The following is a 23,694-nucleotide window of genomic DNA, read 5'->3' as shown; positions in this document are numbered from 1 at the left end:
GGACTGTATGTGTAAGTTTCCAACTTTTTCAGGGGCTGCCAGAGAGACTGGCTTATCTGTTTCTCCTGGAGCACTGATTGGACCTGGCACATTTTTTAGATACCTGTTAGCTATTGGGGGAAAAGGTGGCAGATTAGACTATCATGTAAGTAATTATCACAAGCTGTCTTCATTGTATGATAAAGTGGGTAAAGAAATCACAAAATCTCAGCTTCTCTTTGGAAGGAAAGAGCTGGATCAAGTATGCAATGTTCCAAAATTTTCAGAGGCTGTATAAGGGACTGACTTTATCTCACCTGTCTAAGAGCACTGATGGGACCCAGCATATTCTAGATGCATGCGGGCCACTGAGAATAAAGGCAAAGGTTGGACTACTATGCAGTCATCTGCCAGAGCCCTTCTCCTGGTCAGCACAAAATAATCATTGAGAATCCCAGAGTCTGGCTTATCTCTGGGAAGAAGAGAGGAGAAAGAAACATATGCCAAATATCAGAACTGGCTTCAGTCTTACCATTTTCAGAGCATTCATGAGACCTGGTATAATCTAGATGTCTGTGTGCCTCTGAGAACTCAAAGGAGTCCTGGTGTGCTGCTGCATCAGAAAACTAGTGATACCACAGACAGAAAATAGAAGCATCAAAAGATTGTGAATTAAAGAAAGAAGATAAAAGAAAGATAAAAGAAACAGGCAAATCTCCTAACTGGCAGTTTACGCAAATAAATCCAGCAAAGACACATATACAGAGAGTTTGAAAGGTCCCTGGCAGGGCTTCCTACTGAGGATCTTGTTGTATACAAATCTTGTTCATGAAGACTGGAAAAGATGGTTGTTTGTTCTAATGTGCAGGTACTGACACTAAGAGACAAGGAAAATGAACAATTAGGAAAACATGCCTGTCCAAAAGGAACAAGATAAAACTCCAAGACCCCAGTTTTACTGACACATAACATATGAATTTCCTGGCAGTGTTCAAAATGAACTTGGGAGACAAATGCATGAACAAAATGAAATTTTAGCAAAGATTCATATGAGCCAAACGAACTCTTGACCTGAAAGAAAACAGTAACTGAAATGAAAAAATTCAATAGAAAAATTCAATCTACATCAAAACATCATACTAGATCAAGCAGAAGAATCACTGGATTTGAAGACAGGTCATTTGATATAAGCCAGTCAATGGCATAATAGGAAAAAAAAAGTGAAAAAGAATAAAGAAAAATCTCGGTGGCTTATAGGACACCATTGAATAAACCAATATATACAATTATGAATGTCCAAGAAAGAAAAGACAAAGACAAAAACTTACTCAAAAAAATAATGGAAAAAAAAACTTCTGAAATTTGGAAAAAAAAAGGAATATCTACATTTAGGAAATCCAAATAAGAGGAACAAAACAATTCCACAGTGAGAGACATTACAATCAAATTGTGAAAAGTCAGACACAAAGAGAATTGTGAGATCAGCCAATGAAAAGGGACACGTCACATAGAAGAGAACTTCCCCAAGACAGTCACTGGGTTTTTCAGCAGAAACTTTGAAAGGCAGTGGAATATTTCAAAATGCAGAAAGGTAAAAACTGCCAACCAAGAATACAATACTTGGTAAAACTGTCCTTTAAAATCGAAGAGACATAACGATATACCCAAACAAACCTGAAAAAGTCTATTATTACAAGATCAATCTTACAAGAAATGTTAAAAAAGAGAATTCTTCAAGTTGGAAAAAAAAACAAAGCTAAGAAGCACCATCAATGCATATGGAAGTATAAAACTTGCTGCTAAAGGTAAATACATAAATAAGTACAGAATAATGTAACATTGTAACAGTACTGTGGAAATTGCTTTTTCAATTCTAGTATAAAAGTTAAAGACAAAAATTTTTAAAACAATTATATAAAATATGTTCATGATTACACAATGCAAAATGATGTAAATTTTGATATTAATAATATAAAGTCTATGGAGAAAATTAATAATGTAGTTTTTATATGCAATTGAGGTTGATTAGCTGAAGTAGACTGTTATAACTATACAATATTTTAGTTAATTCTAATTGTAATCACAATGAAGGTATGGAAAATAAAAGAAATCAAAGCATCTCACCATAAAAATAATTTAAAAAAAGGAAGACAGTATAAAAGGAAAACAAGGACAAAAGACATATAAGATAGGTAGCAAACCTTTAACAAAATGCTAGTAATCTCTTTCTGTGATACAATAAAAATTAAACATTTGGTATGGTTCCCGATATATAGCTCCTATAATCCTTGAGCTCTAAGTGCCTTCTGTACACTCAAGAGAAGTCTGGTAACTGCAGTGCTACTCCTATGTACCTGCAAGATCGGAGCTAGTTGCCAGGAAGACCAAGGAATCATTAGAGGCATGGAAATTTCCACTGCATAACTTGAGGTCCAGGAAGGCAAGAAAAGATGAAGGTTGAAATTAGTCCAAGAGCTATTGGCTTACTCTATCTATCAATGTCAAAAAACATCCAAAAAGGAGCTGGGGTTGTGGCTCAGCGGTAGAGTGCTCGCCTAGCATATGCGAGGCCCTGGGTTCGATCCTCACCACCACATAAAAATAAATAAATTAAATAAAGGTATTGTGTCTAACTTCAATTAAAAAATAAATATTTTTTAAAAATCCATAAAAATCACTAAACAAAGGGTTTGGAGAGCATGCAAGTATCCATGTGTCAGGAATGTCAGGAATGTAGTGTGTCCTAAACCATGATGTCAAAAGCTCTTATGTTTAGAACTCTTCCATAATTTATCCTAAGTACCTCATCTGGCTGCTTATTAGTGAGTAACTTTTAAAATAAACTAGTGATAGCAAGTAAAGTGTTTTCCAGAGTTTTGTGAGCTATTCTTGCAGATTAGTGAACCTGAACTGGGGGAACTGTGATGACTTTGTAGGCAACTTTGACAAAAGTATGGGTAACCCAGAGACAGGGTACTTGCAAAAGTCATTTTAAGAAAGGACAGTCTTGTAAGACTGATTCCTTAAGAGTATGGAGTATGACACTAATTTGGAGTACCAAGTACCAGAATTGCTCTGAATTGTAGGACACACAGCTGGTGTCCAAGAATTGGAGAACTGGTGTTAGAAAAGGTAACATAAATTTGGCATCAGAAGGAAAGATACCACACACATTTAGTGTTAGAAATGCTATAAGCAAAAATATTCACCTCCATCATTAATGATTGCTTTACTATGAATAAATTAAATTCCTCAACCAAAAGACACAAGAGTGATTGAACAGATGAAAAATCAAGATCCAAATATGTGTTTCTACAAGAGACTCAGGTTTACATATAAGAACAGATACAGTCTGAGTTAAGTAATGCAACAAAATATTCCATGCAAGTTATAACCAAAATACAGCATGGGTGGCTAAATATATATCAACCAAAATAGATTTTGAGTCAAAAAGTATTACCAGAGACAAAACTTGAATAACATCAAAGAATAATAAAAGTGTCCATTCACCAGTAAGATACGATAATTATAAAAATAAATGTACTAACATCAGAGAACCTAAATATATAAAGCAAACATTGACACAACTGAAGCAATTCAATATAGTAGGATACTTCAATGCCCAACTTCCAAAACTGGATAGAACCATCACCACAGAAAATCAAAAAAGAAACAGTATATTTGAACAACAATGTACACCAAATTGTATACACAGCGAATTCTACTCAATAGCAGAATACACATTCTTCTCAAACACATATGAAACTTTCTCTAGGACAGATCACATACTAGGTCACAAAACAAGTCATAACAAATTTAAGACAACTCATTAAAAAGTTATTTTCTGATCACTATGGAATAAACTGGAATTCAACAGGTGAAGGAAAACTGGAAAATTCACAAATGTGTAAAAATTAAACACTATGCCTTTTTCTATTTGTTTGTTTGTTTTTGGTACTGGGGTCTGAAACCAGGGCACCATATATGTAAGGCATGCAGGCATGCACTTTACCACTAAGCTACGTGCCCACTGTTTCTTTTTTTTTTCCCCAATTTTATTTTTATTTTGGGAAATTTTGCTAAATTTCCCAAGCAGACCTTGATCTTCTGATCCTCCTGCCTCAGTCTCCTCAGGAATTAGAATTAAAAACATGTGCTGCCACTCCTGGTAATAAAAGGTCTCTGGAATAATTCAGTGCATCAAAGCATACATTGAAAAAGGAATTAGGGCTGGGACTGTAGCTCAGTGACAGAGCACTTGCCTAGCATGTGTGAGGCACTGAGTTCAATCCTCAGCACCACATAAAGACAAACAAATAAGTAAGCATGCTGTCTTACAACTACAATTTTTTAAAAAAGAAAGAAAAAGGAATTAGAAAATACCACGAGACAAATGAACATGAGAACACTCCATGTCACAATTTATGGAATAGAACATGATAATTCATGCCCACTCTGAAAATGAAGGAAGATATAAAACAAAAACCAAACTTTATAACTCAAAGAACTAGGCAAAGAAACAAAGCCCACCCACCTCATCAAAGAAACGAAATTATAAAGGTTAGAAGATAAACCAATGAAGGAAAGAATAGAAAAATTAATAAAATTGAGTTGGTTTTTTGAAAAAAAAATGAGAAAATTCACACAGTTTTAGTTACACAAGATAAAAGGGAAAACTGAAATAAATAAGACCAGATATGAAAGAAAAGGCATTATAACTGATAACACACAAATTAAAAGGATACTAAGAGACTGTAAGATCAATTAAATGCCAACAAATGTGATGACATAGAAGAAATGCATAAATTTCCACAAAGGTATAACCTATTAATAACAAGTGATGAGGGTGTGGGGTTGTGGCTCAGTGGTAGAGCACTCGCCTAGCACACGTGAGGCCCTGGGTTCGAGCCTCAGCACTACATAAAAACAAATAAAGATAAAGGCATTGTGTACAACTAAAAAATTAAATATTTTTTAAAAAATAACAAGTGATGAAGAAAGAGGCAATCTCAATAGATCTGGAACTAGAATAGTAAGAATCCTGAAATGATGATTAAAATATCCCACCAAAGAAATATTTAAAGAATTGAAGCCAATTCTTCTCAAACTCTTTTAAAAACATAGAAGAGAACATTTCCAAACTCATGCAGAGACCAGCAATGCCCCTACAACTAAAATTATAGATGATTTACAAAGCAAAACCAGAAAATAATACTTCTGATGAACACAGAAAAAAATATACAACAAAATATAAGAGAACTGAATTCAACAACATGATTAAAGGAATAACACATTATGACTAAGTGGGATTTACTCTTGGGATGTAAGGGTGGGCCAATATATGAAAATCAATTAATGTAATAGACTAAATAAATAGAACAAAGGATTTAAAGAATCACTTGATTATTTCAATTGATGCACAGAAGTCATTTGAGAAAAGTCAACACCATTTCATGCTAAAAACTCCAACAATTAAGAATAGAAGGATATAACCTCAACATAATAAAAGTCATATGTAGAAAACCTACAGCTAATATGCTCAATGGTGAAAAAAAAATAAAAGTTTTTCCTTGAAGAATAAAGCAAGAATGCCCTACCATTTATAGTCAACATCTTAATAAAAACCAGAGTCAGCAATTAGGCAAGATAAAGAAACAAAAAGCACCTGAATTGGAAAGGAAGAGGTAAAGTTATCACTTTTTGCAGGTGACACCTTAGAAAAGATACTAAATATTTAAAAAATTGTAATTAGGGCTGAGGTTGTGGCTCAGTGGTAGAGCACTTGCCTAGCATGTGTGAGGCACTGGATTCTCAGCACGAAAGGAAGAAAGGAAGAAAGGAAGGAAGGAAGGAAGGAGGAAGAAAGGCTCATCAATAATAAAAATATTTTAAAAAACTATAATTAATGAGAAAAAGTAATGAAGTTGTAGGATAAAAAATATCAACACAAAAAATAATCTGTTGTGTTTCTGTGTTAGCTTTCTGACTAAGTGTGAGAGAATACCAATCAACTCATAAGAAGGGAAGATTTATTTTGGCTCACAGTTTCAGAGATTTCAGTCTATGGGTTGCTTGACTCTGCTGCTTTGGGCCTATTGTGAGAAAGTATATCATGGTGAAAGCATATGACCAAGGAGGCCTATTCACCTCATGGCAGCTAGGAAGCAAAGAGAGCAAAAAGAAGAAGCTGGAGTCCTAATGCTCCCTCAAGGCTCATGTGTTACAAGCCTGGTTCTCTCTATGGTCCAGTGACCATAGAATGAAACCTATGAAACTCTGAGCCAAAATAAACCTTTCTTCCTTATAAATTGATAATCACAAGTATATTGTCACAGTGACAGAAAGCTGACAAACAGAGAAATTAAGAAAGCACTCTCATTTACAGTACCATCAAGAAGAATAAAACACTGAGGATAAACTTAACTAAGCAGGTAAGAAAACATGAAAACTTGGAGTATATAGAAAACTCCAAAACAAAGATAAAATAAATAAGACAGAGAAACATGTCATGTTCATGAATGGTACAATAGTACTGTTAAAATGGCAATACTATACAAAGTAATATACAGAGTCAATCCATTCATTACCAAAATCCCTATGGCATTTTTATTGAAATAGAAAATAGCCCTAAATTTCATATAGAACCATAGAAGATCCTATATAGCCAAAGCAATCTTGAGGAAAAAAAAGAAGAGAGCTGGAGACATCATATATTTTGTTTTCAATATATATTTTAAAGTTACAGTAATTGAAAGATAATGGTATGAGCATGAAGATAAACATATCAACAAAAGAAACAGAATAAAAACCAAAAATAAATCCACACATATACAGGCAACCGATGTTCCACAAGAGTGCCCAGAATATATCACAGGGAAAGGATGGTCTCTGCAATAATTGGTGTGGGGAAAACTGTATATTGGACTCTGTTGGGCACCATAAGCAAAACTCTACTCAAAATAGATTAAAGGCACAGTAAATGTAAGACCAAGAACTGCAAAACCATAAGACAAAACAGGGGAAAGCTTTATGACATGGCCTTGGCAATTATTTCTTGGTTATGACACTAGAAATACAATAATATAAGCAAAAATAGACAAGTGGGAGTACCTCAAACTAAAAACAGTACTGTAGAACAAAGGAAACAACCAGGAGTGAAAAGGTAACCTGTGGAGGAAGAGGTTTACCCACCGTATATCTGACAAATGATTAACTTCCAAAACATACAAGGAACTCCAGAAACTCAACAGCAAAACAAGTATGTTGGTGGGAATATAAAATGATGCAGTCACTAGGGAAAGTCAAGTGGAGGTTCCTCAAAAGGTGAAGACTACAACTACCAAATGATCCAGCAATCCCATTTCTGGGTATTTATTTGAAAGATTTGAAATGAAGATCTCAAAAATATTTTTCACTCCCATGTTTACTACCATTATTCACAATAGCCCAAATGTAGAAACAATATAAACATCCGTCAGAGGATGAGTGGATATAGAAAACACACACAAAGTGGAATATTATTCAACTTTTAAAAGGAAATCCTGCATATGCAGCAATATATATATATATATATATATATATATATATATATATATAGATGAACCAGGAGAACATTATGCTAAGAGAAATAAGCCATTTGCAGAAGGACATATACTGCATGATTCCACTTAAATGGGATATATAAAACAGTCAAACTCAGAGAAGCAGAGAATATAATGGTAGTTACCAGGGAATAAGAGCAGAGGAAAATGGGGATTTGCCACATAACTCATGTAAGTTTCAGTTAAGGAAGACAAATAAATTCTAGCGATCTGCCTATAGTTAATACGTTATTGCACACTTAAGAATTTCTTAAGAAAGTGGATCTCATGTTAAGTATTCTTATTACCACAAAAAGTGTATTAAAAACTGTTACATAATCTCATTTCATTATTTTGTAACATTATGTATCCATTTCATATATATAGAAAAATTATATCAAACATAAACAAAAAATATGTATGATTTGTACCTTTAGAAGAAATATATTTTAAAACGGAATCAACAAAACAAATTGCACCTCTTTTCTCTACTAAAGCACACATTTGGACTTTCTTACCATGATGAGTATCTCTGGTTTGTGTTTCTTGGACAAATCAATGATATCCACTCCATTATAAAAGAGATTTTCAAAACACCCATTGAAGCTTTTATGTGGGAACACCACTGATTTTCCAAGTCCAGGAATCCCTCCAAAGCTGATCTTAGAAAGAATAAAATGATATAAATAATATTATTTAATTATTTTCTGATTATCTGCTCAAAACATTAATGACAATACATGTCTTCAAATTTGCTTTGCATATTATATTGTCATATTAATTACAAATAAAATTTTAAAATGCAGATTTATCATTGTCTTTATTATAGAGAGACTCAATTCTCTAGTCATATGATTCTTGTCATCATTTTTAGATGAGAATATTGTATATTTATTTCCATGATGATCTGTGTAACAACTTATCCCAGTGTATCATCCCTAAAGAAAAGGGGAAGAGTAAAACTGCATGTTACTGAATGCCCCCTTTCTGTTCCCAAAATCCTTGCCAAGTTAAGGAAACCCTGAGAGCAAGCCTGGGCTGGAAAGTCCAGTTATATATTATCTTAAAGGAACTGGGCTTTCTCTTACACAAAATGGGAAGTAGGGCTACTAAGTGCTACTGTAGACAGCTATTTTCTTACATGTACACCCAGACAGTACTCCTTAGGATGCTGGTTAGACATGCTAACTAATCAGCTAATGCTGATGAATGCACTGCTTCTGTAGTCTAAGATATAAAACCCCTCTCTGAGTAGGGATCAGCACAGATTGAGCATACTGTGGAAAGAAGAATATGTGTTAATAGTCCAGCCACCACCACTGGACAAAGTGCCATGAGGAACAGAGGCACCAGTTGTCAAAGCACCATGAAAGGCAAAAGTGCTATCTGCAGTCCTGTCAACACTGAACTCTTTTTGGAGGTAGCACTGATCTGTTGTGAGAGTTTCCCAATAAATCACATGTCTTTCATGCTGTCTCTGGGCACTTTCTTTGGCTTTCCCACAACCTACCCCACTGTGCCCTGGTACAATTGGGGCTGTGGACATGACACCTACTATGAAGGCATTTGACTTTGCCAACCTTTATAGTAGCCAAGATTTTAGGGCGCTGGCCTTTTCCATATCATTTTTAGGTTGGAAAAGTCTATTCATTGATAATCTTATTCAAGAGCAGGATCTTCCATTGATCTCCACCACTGAGGTCAAATGAATGTCAATATTTTCTGGTTTTCTTGTTCTATCTGATACATGTGCTGAGCAGAATCATCAGAAAAAATCAAATGCTGCATTTCAGTGTGGAGTAGATGTATGTGGGCAATACACTGCTAACATTGTTAAGGCTTCAGAAATACTAAGAAACATTTATTTTGATTTGTCTGCATTTGTCTCTCGTTAATACATCAGTATACTTGTTGACTGTTTCTCCAGGTTATACCAGGTCACTAATTCTGTTTACTACTATCCTATAAGCAAAAGAAATTTCCAGGGCTCACATTCAAAAACACCAGATATAATACAGAAGACTTATCTGAAAGAATGCCTTAAAATATTGTTTTTTTTGTATTTATTTATAGCTTTTCATCCAAAAACATCCTAACTTCCTGGCATGAGTGCTTATTCTCATCTGAGGACTAACATTCATAAGGATAAAATGTCTCAATAGTGTATATTTGTGCCATCATGCGCCGAATTACAATTACGTTCAATGATGGCCCTCACATTTGTGGGCATCCCATAAGAATATGTTGCCTGGTGATGCCATAGTCATATAGGTTGGTGTAAGTACACTCTAAAATGTTCACACTACAATTAAATCACCTAATGATGCATTTCTCAGAATGCACCTTGTTGATAAGCAGTGTTCAACCTACTGTGTGATAATAATCCATAGGAAATAATTCACCAGATTCTGAATTCCTAGGAAAGAGTATGTATTCAGTGTAGCAGTTCTTTCTCTAGAGGGTTATATTTCATTTAAGTGCAAAATCTATAATGTCCACACCTTATAATCAAGATCTAAAAGGCTGGCTCTCCCTCTGCCTGGAAACGGTGAGTATGTTTGTCCACTGTGAAACTGATGTGTGTGTTGAGGACCTCAATGAGGACAGAATGCCAGTGTTGGTCATCCAGCAGACTGCCCAAGGTGAGGGTCACCTGGGCATCTAGGGAGGGCAGGTTAGCACCACCTGAGAAGAGAGTAAAAGTCAATGTAGTATTATTCCACCCATTCAATACTATGGTTTCTACTGGGAGATTTGTCACAGCAATTACTCTTTCCTTATATCCTCCTATCCAAAAACGCTAGTTAGATAGTTTAATGTTAATCCTAAACACAATATAGTTTTGACCTTTGAGCAATTTCTTCTCTTATTTGTTGTTCTTTGTGTTTGCTTTTCTGATTCAATAAAAAGTAAGGATCAGGGAATCTCCCTGTATATTTCACATTCATTCAATGTTTCTGATGACATTTTCACTTAATGTAAAAATATTTTCTTCTTAGGAAAGAAGAAAAGTAATGCTACTACCTCAAAATTTTACAATCATCCATTCATCTTTATGATATTATCAGGTTATTTATTGGACAGCTGATGATGGCTCTATACAATTATCAAACTATAATACTGTTTACATAAATACATGGTTAAGACAGACATGTAGCCGCTAAGATGCCACAACTGTAGGATGAACATGTTCCCCTTGCTTAGACAGCTCTTGTTTGTACCAATCACGCCAAGGAATTATTTATAAGACCTTCTTTCATTCTTAAATGGATTGGTTTCAGTTTAAATTAACTGCTTAAGAAAAAAAAAAGTATAAAAAGCATTTTCATCTAAGTAATCACATTTTTAAAAGCAATTCCTTGTCCTTTTACCTGAATTAAAGAACAAGATGAGTTTTCCTTTAACTAATTCCAGGGTGATATGTTTGCCATTTTGTCCTTCTCTGTGGAGTAGAATCCCATCACTCTGCCTGGTTTTAAATTTCAAAGTAATGATCTCCTTCATTGAACTGATGGATTTCTGATTAATTGTGTACAATAAGAAACTTTTTCCATCAAAATTAACCATCTCAGATCCTATAATGGAAAACGTCAAAAAGTGATTCCAGATATATTTTCATTACTGCATTGAAATATATAAGTCAACACACATGTACATATGTAGTCTATTTCTGGTTTGCTTAACATAGGTGGAAATACCCACTGCCAACTTCCTCTTGGTACTAGAGTTAACACACATCATCTCTCTGTTTGCTTTTTCTGACTTTTTTTTTGTTTTAAGACAGTATCATCTAGAAGTATTTGTGTTCCTCTCCTTCCAATTGCACCTATCTTTGTATTTGCTTTTCTAATTCAATAAAAAGTAAGGATGAGGGAACAAGCTGAAGTTAATCCCCCTTGCACAAAATCTCCCTGTATATTTCACATTCATTCAATGTGAAATTGACACTACTGGTGTTTGGAAAGGATAAAACTGTTATCACATACTGGTAAAAGGTGTCAGTGTAAATAGCTTTATTGTTTGTGACCCAGTAGTTTAGACATTTAACAGTTCTCACTTTAATATACTGGTGTCCAGTCATAAGAGTCATGCATGCACATCCCAGATTCACTAAGTACCATTTTAAACTCATCTGAAGGGCACGATAATACAAGCTGTACTTTTTCTCAATGTTGTGGCTGAGTCAAATCACAAAAGGCACACCTATTTTATGATGCACCTCAATAACTAAGAAGGTCATTCCATTGGGATGCCACCATTTTTCTCTGAACTTACTGACAATATCTTACTTTTTTGGTATCAACACTACTTTTATCAGTTTGTGCCAAAAAGTTACATGTTATCATTCATATACAGGGGTTGGGTGAAACTCATTGTAAGTGATTGCCTAGCACGTATAAGGCCCTGGGGTTTGATTCCAATCACAACACATGCACACAGACACATCATCAGTCAAAAACAATTGCAAAGAGAACAGTACAAAGGAGTTCATACAGTATGGCACCATGGTGCTGGCCTATAATCCCAGGGACATAGGAGACTGAGGATGGAGGATTTCAAGTTTGAAATTGAGAAATTTAATGAGACCCTGTCTCAAAATGAAAAATAAAAGCAAAAAAAAAAAGAGCTTGGAATGTAGCTCAGTGGTAGAGCACACTGGGTTTAATCACTAGTATTGAAAAAATGATTGATTAATTAATTAATTATTAATTTTAAAAAGGAATTCATATTGCCTAGAAAAAAATCTCCTCTTGCATTTTTCATACATAACTGTCTTTTAAAAATACATGTGTACTAAATGAAGACAAAGCAAATAATAAAAGACCTTCGTGTCTTTCAAACCAATGTTAGTTATTTACTTTCACAGAAAGTTGTGGCCAATGTACACATGGACATACATTTAATTCAGACTAAAATATTTTTGTGAACATAAATGACTTAATAAAAATATTTATTATGTGTAGCTTCCTTTTTAAAATTCGGAAGTTCAATTCACATGTATAGTGTGTAATATATAAACACTACATTGTCTAGAAGTCATGTAAACTAAATAATTACTCTTCATTTTATAATTAAACAAACATGCCTGGTAAAAATATAACTAGTCAAGTTCAAATGAAGTTCTCAAGCTTATTAGATGGCAATGAAATAATGAAATCCTGGTAATGAAGAATTGATATGATTTCACATTTTAGCAGTACATATTCCTATGTATGTCACTGACAGCATTAAAAATAACTAAGGCTTGCTTTTGCAGTTAGCCAACAAGGAAATTTTGTTCTGCACATGATTTTGCCAAGATTATTTTGGTCAAAAAGATTTTACCCTCATCCTCCCTGTTGCCACAATGGTTTGCAATAGTTAAATTATTAAAGCATCAGAATCTTCTGGAGTGTTTGCTGCACACATATTGCTGAGACATAGCCCTGAGTTTCTGAGTGAACAGGTCTGAGGTAGAATCTAAGAATCTGCATTTCAAACAAATTCCCTCCTGGTGTCCATGTGCTTGAGCTGGTGATCATACTTTGAGATCCACAGCTTTAAACCACCTAAATTATATTTCTTGGAGATTCTTCTCAGGCAAAATGGGCTAGTAAAAATTTTACTGGGTAACCACGACACAAAATAATGGCCTTAAAACCCTTTTGTCCTAATGCTTTGAGTTATTTTCTAACACTTTGTCTAGAATAGTTAACCATATATTAATCACCAAAATATATATTATAAGAAAAATCCAAAATGTACATTGACAGATTTTTAAAAGCTTATTGGATGACCAAATTAGAATATAGATCTATAGCTAAGTGAGTATAACAGCCCTAGTAGTTCAAAATCTTCAAGGATATAAACTTAACCTCAACTTTAGGGGTTTAAAATGATAGACAAAATTTAGGAACTGCTTTTTGAAGTCTAGAATATTAGGATCTCTCACTCTTTATCTGTAATTATTTGCATAACTCTCAAGCCCATTACTGTACAGACCCCTGAGCTAATTTGTAAAGGGTTGTTAAACATAAAATCAACAACAACAACAACAACAACAAAAATGCAGCAGAGAGCACACATGGCCTGCATGGCCTGAAATACTGAGCATCTAGCCCTTTCCAGAAGTTCCTCACTCTGACTCTACAGAAGTATCCTATGATGGTTACTGGGCTGGTGCTGACTGTTCAGAGGTGGCAGTGATAAGAATCAGCTCACAACCAGACATTCTGGCATCCAATTTTTATTTCACTGAAAACCCCATTATGTTTAGGACCTCACAAATTATTTTTGTTGACATCCATACTGCACAATTCAATATACTCCGTTTATGACTATGGTTAGAATGGTAAAGAACTGGTCAATATTTTAGCACCTGGCTATGTATTTCTGTGTATAATATAAAACATTGGCCTTGATATAAATAGGCTTCTATAGATTGAAATTCTTCTTTGAAGGATATTCACAATTTTGTTCTATTATTAAAACTCCATCTTTTCCATCTTATGTCATTTTGACTTAATTCCACTCATTCCAAAAGTATGGCCCATTCGATTAATACTGATGTAGCACCTAGCTTGTGTCACCACTCACTGTGCTGGATGCTGGCACAAGCAGGGGCCAGGACAGGTCTGGTTCTAGCCTCTCCAAGCAACAATCCTCTTATTCTCTGGTACTTTCTTACTTATATTGTCATGAAGAAATACAATTCATAGGGAAAATCTTCAAGTCTTACAGGGTTGCTAAGGAAACTACAGAAGTAAAGAAACAGCTTATAGCTCAAAATAAAAGCAGGAGAAAAAAGGCTCTCCTTTGGTGACAATGTCCAGAAATAAAGAATACAAAGAATTAAGGAATCTTGATGAACTGCCAATCATGCACCCTTCACATTAAATTTGCAGATACACATCAGAAAGTAGTCAGCCATGACTTTACATTTATAATAAAAGAAAACACATTATCACAACAGATAATTTAAAATATAAATAGAACCTCTATTATAGGCCTCACCAAAAGTAATCATTCTGATAAAATATTATCTACCTAACAATGTTCACAAATAGATTTGAATATTTAAACAAATCAGAGTGTCAGTAAATATAATTTTTCAAAATCAGCATTAAATACTCAAAGTGAATTTGTAAAAGCAATAAATTTAAAATAAATGTAAAGTTTAAAAAACATTTTGGGAGACAAAGCATTTCATCAATAAGTCAATAGTAGCAATTTCTCTGAAAGCATTGATGGGGGAGCTCCACCAAGCAGGTCCCTTAAACTTACCTATTCACTAAGTATTACCTTCCCTGATCCTTGTGCCACTGATCTCAGTGTTACCTAGAGAATTAAATTACCTAAGATGCTCTTTTTTGAATCATTCCATTGTTATAAGATTTTTGCTGTTTAACTGTTAAATAAATAAAACTTTACATATCCATAATGAATACAAATAATCCATTACAATATGTGGATGAAATATCCAAAGAATACATCAAATTTCAACTTGGCATTCCATTTAAAATGGCTTTTACAAAAGTCTTCATAAAAGTGTCTCTGTATATAATCCAACTATTTCAATCATTGAGGTATTTGAAAAGAGAAGATACATATCATGCACACAAGGTAGGAAGTGATAGTTTCCCCAGTTATAAGACTACAAACTTATATTCCAAAAACAGTGGGAGGAAATACTTGTGATTTCACTTTATCATCAATAACTTCCTTAATAGATTAATTTTTTATGTTTCAGTCTCTAACACACTATGGTTGGAATATATATTAATATGGCAAAGAATGGTCAATATTTTATCAACTGGCTATGTATATATGTGTATGCCATAAAACACTGGTTTTTGTCACCACTCATTATGCTGGATGCTGGGATAAGGAGGAACCAAGACATCATCATAGGATACTTCTGTAGAGCAGGAGTGGGGAAATTCTGGAATGGTTCTTACGTAGTAATGTATTAGGTAAAGGCATCCATCTAACCAGTAGTGAGGCTAAATATGTGCTGATACATTTCCACTTTCTTAATCTAGTCCACAAAAAGCCATTCCAAACAATGAAAATGACAAAGTGCAGTGGGCTGTGGAGCTATCCTGAGAAGGTTGGACTCCTGGTTCCACCTTAGAAGACTCACTCAACCTCCTTTGCCTCAGTGTCCTCATTCACAGGGCATAAGAGTCCCCCACAGAACTATCATGAATATTAAACCATTTAATGTCTATGAGTGTGCAAACATGGTAAGTCCTCAGTGGGATTAGTTACATCATTATTGTTGGTGCTCTGGGCAAAGAAAATGAGATGTAACCATAGCTAAAAACTACCTTTGCTTTTGACCATGATGGAGGTAACAGGAGAACTTAAATACTTAAATGTTCTTGGAGTATTTAATGCTGATTTTTAACAGTTTTATCCCTCACTTGAAACAACCAAAAATAAGGTCCCTTAAACTTACCTATTCACTAAGTATTCCCTTCCCTGACCCTTGTGCCACTGATCTCAGTGTAAGATACTCTTTTTTGTATCATTCCACTGTTATAAGATTTTTGTAAACCATTGAAACAATGGTTTACAAAACATTTGCTATTAAGCAACAAAGAAGAGTGAAATGTATAAGAAATGAGAGGCAAGAGATAAGCTTTATGACTGCTTGGATCTTAACCTTCAAAGAGTTCCCAGGACATGGAGCAGGAAAGGAAAACTGAGGCAGAGACCAGCGACTTCCTGAGCTGAAAATAGCATGAAGAGTCTGTTAGAATGAGGCAGCTAGAGCTCCCAGGCAAAGAACAGGGGAGGAGAAAGATGAACTACAAGAGAGCACAGGTGGTTTGCAACAGAGTCCTAAAGCAATAAATGAGCTGTATATTGATAGAATGCACCCTTAAGGAAATCCAGCAAGACTAAGGAAAGAAGCTTCTGGAAGGACTAGCTAGAAGTAGCATTTCCCATGCACACAAGTTGGTCATGGTGACCATGTGATCGTCCAGAATGAAGACCACACAGCTCACTAGTTTGGGATCAAGTACTTAGAGGATCTAACCTCAGTGGTGGGGAGGCATTGGCCCCAGATTAAACACTGCTCTGGTGAGGCTAAGACCTTGAAGCATTGACTTGCTGTAGTCCAATGTGTCTTTGAATGAAGGGAAAGAATACAAGGATGCAAAAATATCTAGCATCCAACAAGGTAAAAGTCACAATGTCCAACAGCCAATTGAAGACAGGTGGAAGCTGGAAAACACGGCCCTCATGAGGAAAAATTATCAATCAAAACGTACACACAACTGAAAAATATAATTGGCAGAGATACATGAAAGTTACTTAAAAGAGTGAAAGCCTCAAGATCTGAAATGAAAGATAAACTGAATAGATTCAAAGGAAATTAAACACTGAAGAAGAATCATGAACCTGAAGACATCAATAGAAAAATACAAATTGAAATGAAGAGAAAAAAAGAATTTAAAAAAAAATGAGCTGGGCCTGGTGGCACACACCTGTTATCCCAGCAGCTCTGGAAGCTGAAACAGGAAAATCACGAGTTCAAAGCCAGCCTTAGTGATGGTGAGGTGTTAAGCAACTCAGTGAGTCCCTGTCTGTAAATAAAATACAAAATAGGGTTGGGGATGTGGCTCAGTGGTAAAGTGCCCCTGAGTTCAATCCAAAAAAAAAAAAAAAAAAATGAACAAAGCATCAGTAAAGTGCAACTAATAAAATCCAAATACCTAATGTGTGGTAATTGATTCCCTTAAGGAATAACAGAGAGGGGGGTTAGTTAAAAAAACAATCTGAAGAAACAATGACTGAAACTTTTCAAATTTATTGAAAATTATGAACCCACAGATCCAAGTGACCCAATGAGACCCAAACACAAGAAACAGAAGAAAATAAAAGGAGAAGCACATAAGCAAATTACTCAAAATCCTTTTTAAAAGCTAGGGGGAAAAAGACATCTTACAATCAGAGCAACATCAATACAGATTGGTTACAGATTGCTAGATTGCTAGAATGCTAGAAACGAATGCCATCAAAATCTGTGCTGGTTGAAAATAACTCGCACAAATGAAGGCAAAGATAAGGACTTTCAAACATACAAATGCTGAAAGAGTTCCTTGCCAGTAGATCAACACTATAAAAAATGTTAAAAATAAATAACTGAGGTAGAAGAAAAATGATTCAGAGAAATATGGGTCTATACAAAAGAATACAGAATATGAAAAATTTTTACATAAATGTGTGTGTGCATTTACATGTATGTACTCAATTTTTTTTCAAGATAGGTACATTTTTAAAATATAGATGAAGTGTTATAGGTTTATACCCATCAAATTCTCTTTCTCCAAAAGCAATGATAAAACTGGAGGTGAGGATGGTCAAAAATAGTAACTAAAGGAATCTGGAAAATGACCAAAGACATACAATAAATTGAGAAGCATTTGCTCAAGAAAATCTATTGAATCTCAGTAATGATAGTGGAAGCCTATATGATTATAGCCAGAGGCTGCCTCTACCTCTTCTTGGCACTAATCCTCTACTTGGGATGGGGAGGAGAGCACATGGAAAAATCCAATATCTCAGCCTGAGATTTCAATACCTGTTGGGCAGGAACAACTGACTGGTTGAGCAGCCAGCAGCTGAATAGAAAGGAACCATATTCATACTCGAAGTCAGGGAATACATCTCTGAAGAAGTGACATTTAAGCAGAGACCTGAATGGTAGGATATAGAGATAAAAAAATTGAGAAGCAGCAGTCTAAGCAGATAAACTGGATGTTAAGACTCTATGAGTGAGGAGTGTGCTTGGCAGAGGCATCAAAAGAAGCCATGGTGGGGAGGGAGCAAGATGTGGGATGGCAGGAGGTGAGACTAGAAAAGTATGCAGGGGCATGGTCTTTCAGCATCTTCTGAGTCCTTCTGAGAAGTGTGGATGCTATCTTAGGAACACATAATCAGTTACATCAGATGTGCATTTTTAAAAATACCTTTAGCTGCAATGTAACATAAATATAATATACTAATGGTTAGAGACAGGGAAACTAAAATTGGAAAGCAATTGCAATAATCCAGGAGAGTCTAGAAGTGTGGTAAGCTAGAGAGAAGTGAAATGATTTAGGGAATAATTTGGACATACAATTATGTGCAGATACAGAGATTTGTCAAGGGTGATTCCCATACTTATAGCATAAGTTCCTGATGAATGATAGAATCATTAACAGACATAATGAATACCAGAGGAAGAGTGTTTTAGGGCTAGGTGTGAGTCAGTTCAAGAAAGCAATCTGGGACTCAGTAAATTTTAAGTACTTGTAAGGCAACTAATTCACTAGCCAAAGATCACCTGTTTTCTCAATAATTGGACCTATTGTTTAACTCTGAGATCTAAAGATTATTACAGACTGCAAATTCTGGTAGTAATTAGTGATATTCAAAAATTGCTAAAAATTATTATGCATTTAAATTAATTTAGTTGCCATCATATATCCAACTTTGCCTGTTCCACTGTAATTTATTAAATATGTATTGATATATTTTTTCAACATTTACTTTCAGCAAAATACTTAGTTACACTCTTTTAAGATCTAATAGTTTGCTAACAAGTTTAATCTGGGAGGCAATTAAAAATGCATCATTTGGAATTGTGCAATAAATGTGATAGAAATTAGAAAGATTAAAATAGCATTAAAATATGGCTTATTACACCCCAAAATATGATAGGCTGTTTGGTCTCATATGATTTTAGGGTAAGTATTAGTACTTTTCTACTTAATATCAAATAAAAACCTTAAGGTTATATGATTATAGCTCAGAATAATTAATCTTTTTTATTCCTAGAGCAAGATATGTCTTCTATCTACACTGTGACACAAAGTGAGAATCAGAAGCCTGTTCCCATGTTCAGCCTGACTCTGTGAATCCACATTTATCCTCTCCTGCACAGGCTCCTTAGCAATTGGAGGGCAAAAATCAAGCCTTATGGATCTTCCTTAGCATGGTAACTTGCATAGAGTAAATAGTCTGTAAATAGATACCATGCTGAATAGAATTAGTACTTCTTCTAACTTAATTTGACTATTTTGTATGTTTTTCAGAACAGGCTTGGACAATCTAGACCAGCATTCTCTAAAGACTAAAGATCATTATTAGCTGCAAAATTTTTCTTCATCAATGAAGGGAACTACTTCCACTCTCATCTCATGTTGTTATATTCCTACTAATGTATTTTCAAAACCCAAGTCTACCCAGAGTAGGGGCCAGTACTGGAAAGAAGGAGGGTCTATATGTACCCTCTTCTCTCAAAATTCTCCTCAAATTTTTCAAAATACACATTCCTTATTTTTTTGGAATAACAATAACTGGCTTACAAATATTGATATATAGGGACACTGTTAAATAAAGTCTAATTTTTCACTGTCACAGTCAATACTTAAAAATAAAAAACAGTCAGTTACACATTTCATTCCATTCATTTTATTCGTGTGTGTGTGTGTGTGTGTGTGTACTGGAGATGGAACCCAGGGGCACTTAATCACTGAGCCACATCCCTAGCCCTCTTTATATTTTATTTTGAGACAGGGCCTCACTAAGTTGCTGAGGCTGGCTTTGAACTTGCAATCCTCCTGCCTCAGCCTCCTGAGCTGCTGGGATTGTAGGCATTCATTTTATTCTTAATGCCTGACTTGAAATAAGGAGGAAGTACCAATACGTGAATGACAAACTCATAAATCCCAGAGCACTCACCACCTCTGCATCTATCAATTCCACATTCCCAGCAATTCACTCAACTTTCTGCTTTCTTCCATGCTGGCCTTATTCAAAGAATAGGCACATTAATAAACATAAAAGTACGATAAATAATGGAGCCAGTTCAATACAACCTGATAGGAAAAGAACACATTGCTACAAGATCACTAGAAAATGACACTGTACAGGAACCCCAAAAGTCAAAGAATAAGGCAGAACAGAAGAGCAGAATAGATCCAAAAGATGATCAACCTGGCTAAAGACCTGAGAGAGTCGGGCTTCAAAGCCCAGCATCGAAGAGGATGTGGATTTGGAGTTCTCCGATCATATGTTAATGTTATTAAAACCTTTTGAAAGTGGATACCAAATGAAAGAAAGAACTTTTAAGAGTGAAATACAAGGGTGAGGACAAATCTGCAGAGAATGCTGAAATTAGACAGATAATGCTGCCAGGAAGGGGACTCCAAGAACAGCACTGCTACCCCTCCACCACCACCTCATTCTTGGTTTTAAAATGGTAAAAGGGCCTTTTAGGTAGGGAAAGCATATGCCAAGCCAGGAAACCCTGAAAACATACAATGTTTAAAGGAATAATGAATAGCATTGCAAGTGGAATTTAAAGAAATGAAACTGAAAAGAGAATTTGCATCTAAGAGTCATTATGTGCCAAGAAAAGCAATTTGGATGTTATTTGCAATACAAACAGTAGTGGAAATAACAATCGAAAAGAAAATAACTATCACTTTTGGTTATAAACTGTATTGTATTAAATTATTGTCAAAATAAGAATGCAAAGTTCTATGTTTGAGTAATTATTCTTACTACTAATAAAAACAAGACAAGGCAAAACCACTACTAATCAAGGATGTACTGTGGCTGTTTTACAAACTGTAGTGATTGTTACACCTGTATTTTTTTTATAGTAGGAGCTTTTTGTGGTGAACAATTCCTTTTGCTGATCTCAGGGGTGCACACAGGTGCCATGATAGCTGCAGTCTTTCCAGGGATAAGGCTCACAACTTTGGTCTTTCTGCTATGAATGTTTAATACAAGAGGCTAGAGTAAGACCTCCTCTTGAAGACCATCAAGGTAATGATAAATCCCCATCAAAAGGCATGTTATGCTTTCAAATCAGTTAACCTGAATCCATTTCCAAACTGATGGGAGAAGGAAGTGGCCACTTTCATGGAAGCGTCTCAGACACTTCAGCAGGGAGTACCTTGGTAAGTCCAGGAGACACAGGAAGGAAAGAAATGATAATGGCAAGAAGGAAAAGACCTGGACAGTAACACAACAGAATCTGCATTAAATGCTTCCAGAAAATATGGAAAGCAATGGAAGAGTTAGAAAACCAAATGGAAAGAGGGACCTGTATGTGATGCTACCAGGAAGCAGAAATGAAGCCAAGACTAACACAGTGTTTCACCCTGGGAAGGAGCTCTTTGAATGAGCCTCATCTTCTGAAATCACTCATTGTGTGTGAGGTTCCCAAAGTGGAGAGGATAGTGTTCAATAACTCCCTCTGTATCACAATGCCATTGCCCCCTGCACTAAAAGAACCCCTAAATTCCTGCTCCCATGCTTTGTGTTGCCATGAGCACTGACTATACTTTGCATCTGGAATGTTATACCAAGGCCCATATGTTAAAGTCTTTGTCCCCAGCTTGGCACTTTTGGGAAGTGGTAGAACCTTTGAGAGATGGGGCTTAGTAGGAAGAAGTTAGTCCATTTGGGATGTGCCCTTGAAAGGAGATATTGCAGCCTCAGGGCTCTCCTTTCTCTCTTTGCTTCCCAGCCACCATGAGGTAAATAGCCTTGTGCCACCACACACTCCTTGACATTATGCAGTGTGCTGCGACAGTCCCAAAGCAATGGGGGCCAAGTGACCATGGACTAAACCTCTGAACCTGTGAGCCAGAAAAAGATTTCTTCTTCTCAGTTTGATTATTTCAGGTCTTTTGTCACAGTAATGGAAAACTGACTAATACCAGCATCCTCCGCAGCACCTATCTCACTATCCATGAATATACCTTCACTTTTTTATGTAATTTTATAACTTCTTGTTAGACAAAGCAAATAAAGAATTTTAGAATCATCCCTCACACCCTACACCAGGCATAGTTCTCTCAAGAATTCAGTGTCCAATAAATTTTTATATGATAAGGGGATAAAGAAACAACTACATGTATAGTATAGCAATGATGAGAATCAAATTTGGAAGAAAAGATGTGAATCTGTTCTTAAATGTAGATCCAATATGTAATAGTTTGGGCATGGGGTGTGGAAGGCCAACCTGAAAGAAAACCAAGTCACTGGCTTAGTCCCCAGTTTTCTAGAAAATATTTTGTTAATTTTTTTTTACTTTTGTGTTAATTTAAGAAACATCAAAATTGCAACAATATGATTAACTCACACCTCTATTTCACTGAATGCTTGTAGTCTGTGCTTTCCTTGGCTGCATATTTCACTACTTTTATCATCAGTTGAGAAAAGAGGGAAAATGTAATACCCAAATGACATTTCCAAGCTAATATTAAATTAAGTTGCAGGCACTATTCAAAAGAAGGTTCCACTGGGAAGCAAACAAAAGAGTGGAAGGGAAACAGAGTCATCCTAGAGTATGGGGAAAACAGGACAATTGCACCTAGCAGTCACTATGTGTCCCATACTAAGGGCCATCTCAGCATCAGAATCAGCACCATCAGTCACAGTAAATAACTGTTGTTGATTTGAACATCATTACTTTTTTTAAAGTGCTGACTCTGAAGCAATTACCTGGCTAACCTCTGAAAATCTAAAGGTAAATAAAGCTCCATTCAAGTCCTCCTTTGGAAGCCAGCTTCCTTATGGAAGCTTTTTGTTAAAAAAAAAAAATTCTACTCCAACAGCAGTGTAAGGCATGAAGAGTTGCTTCCAGTTTCAGTGTAGCTTTTACAATATGTCACTCTGATGCTGATTTCAGGCAGGGATAAGAATACTTACTGTATGCACATCCATACACTTCAATCCGCATGCCAATCCTGCCCTTGGAGTTCCAGGCTAAAGGCAGGAAACGCAAGAACCTGGCTTCCAAGGGAGGCTGAAGTCTGTAATGCACCACGCTGTCTGAGTTTGTGTTTCCTGGAAAGCCCTGGGAGAAAACAGAAAAAAGGGATAAAATATCTGTGAGATGCTGTCTCCTCATCAATGATCAATGCCTTGTTCACTTTGTTAATATGAAAAACGTGCTAGTGTTTAAGCAGATGTGATCCCCTCTCCCTAGTCCTTGTATTAATAACCATTGCCCAAGGTCCCTTATTTCCAGGATTGTTTAAATTTCACAAGCACCATTAAACCAGCTATACACATAGTACTCTCAAAGGCTTGCTTTTAGAAAGTAGTTCACCCCCTAATCCCTTTTACTAATCTTCAAATA

At 35.5% G+C, this 23,694-nt stretch overlaps 1 pseudogene; it reads right to left on the bottom strand.

Annotated features, from left to right (window-relative positions):
- Positions 1–23,463, bottom strand: part of LOC124099225 (contactin-associated protein-like 3) — a 30,854-nt pseudogene extending 7,391 nt beyond the window's left edge.
- Positions 23,464–23,694: the final 231 nt, after the last annotated feature.

The sequence above is a fragment of the Marmota monax genome, unplaced genomic scaffold (assembly GCF_021218885.2).
Source record: "Marmota monax isolate L192 unplaced genomic scaffold, Marmota_monax_Labrador192_F-V1.1 WCK01_AAM20220418_F8-fsc00929, whole genome shotgun sequence".
NCBI classification, from domain to species: domain Eukaryota; kingdom Metazoa; phylum Chordata; class Mammalia; order Rodentia; family Sciuridae; genus Marmota; species Marmota monax.
The sequence above is the reverse complement of the archived record's forward strand: the minus strand, read 5'-3'. Positions and strand labels throughout refer to the sequence as shown.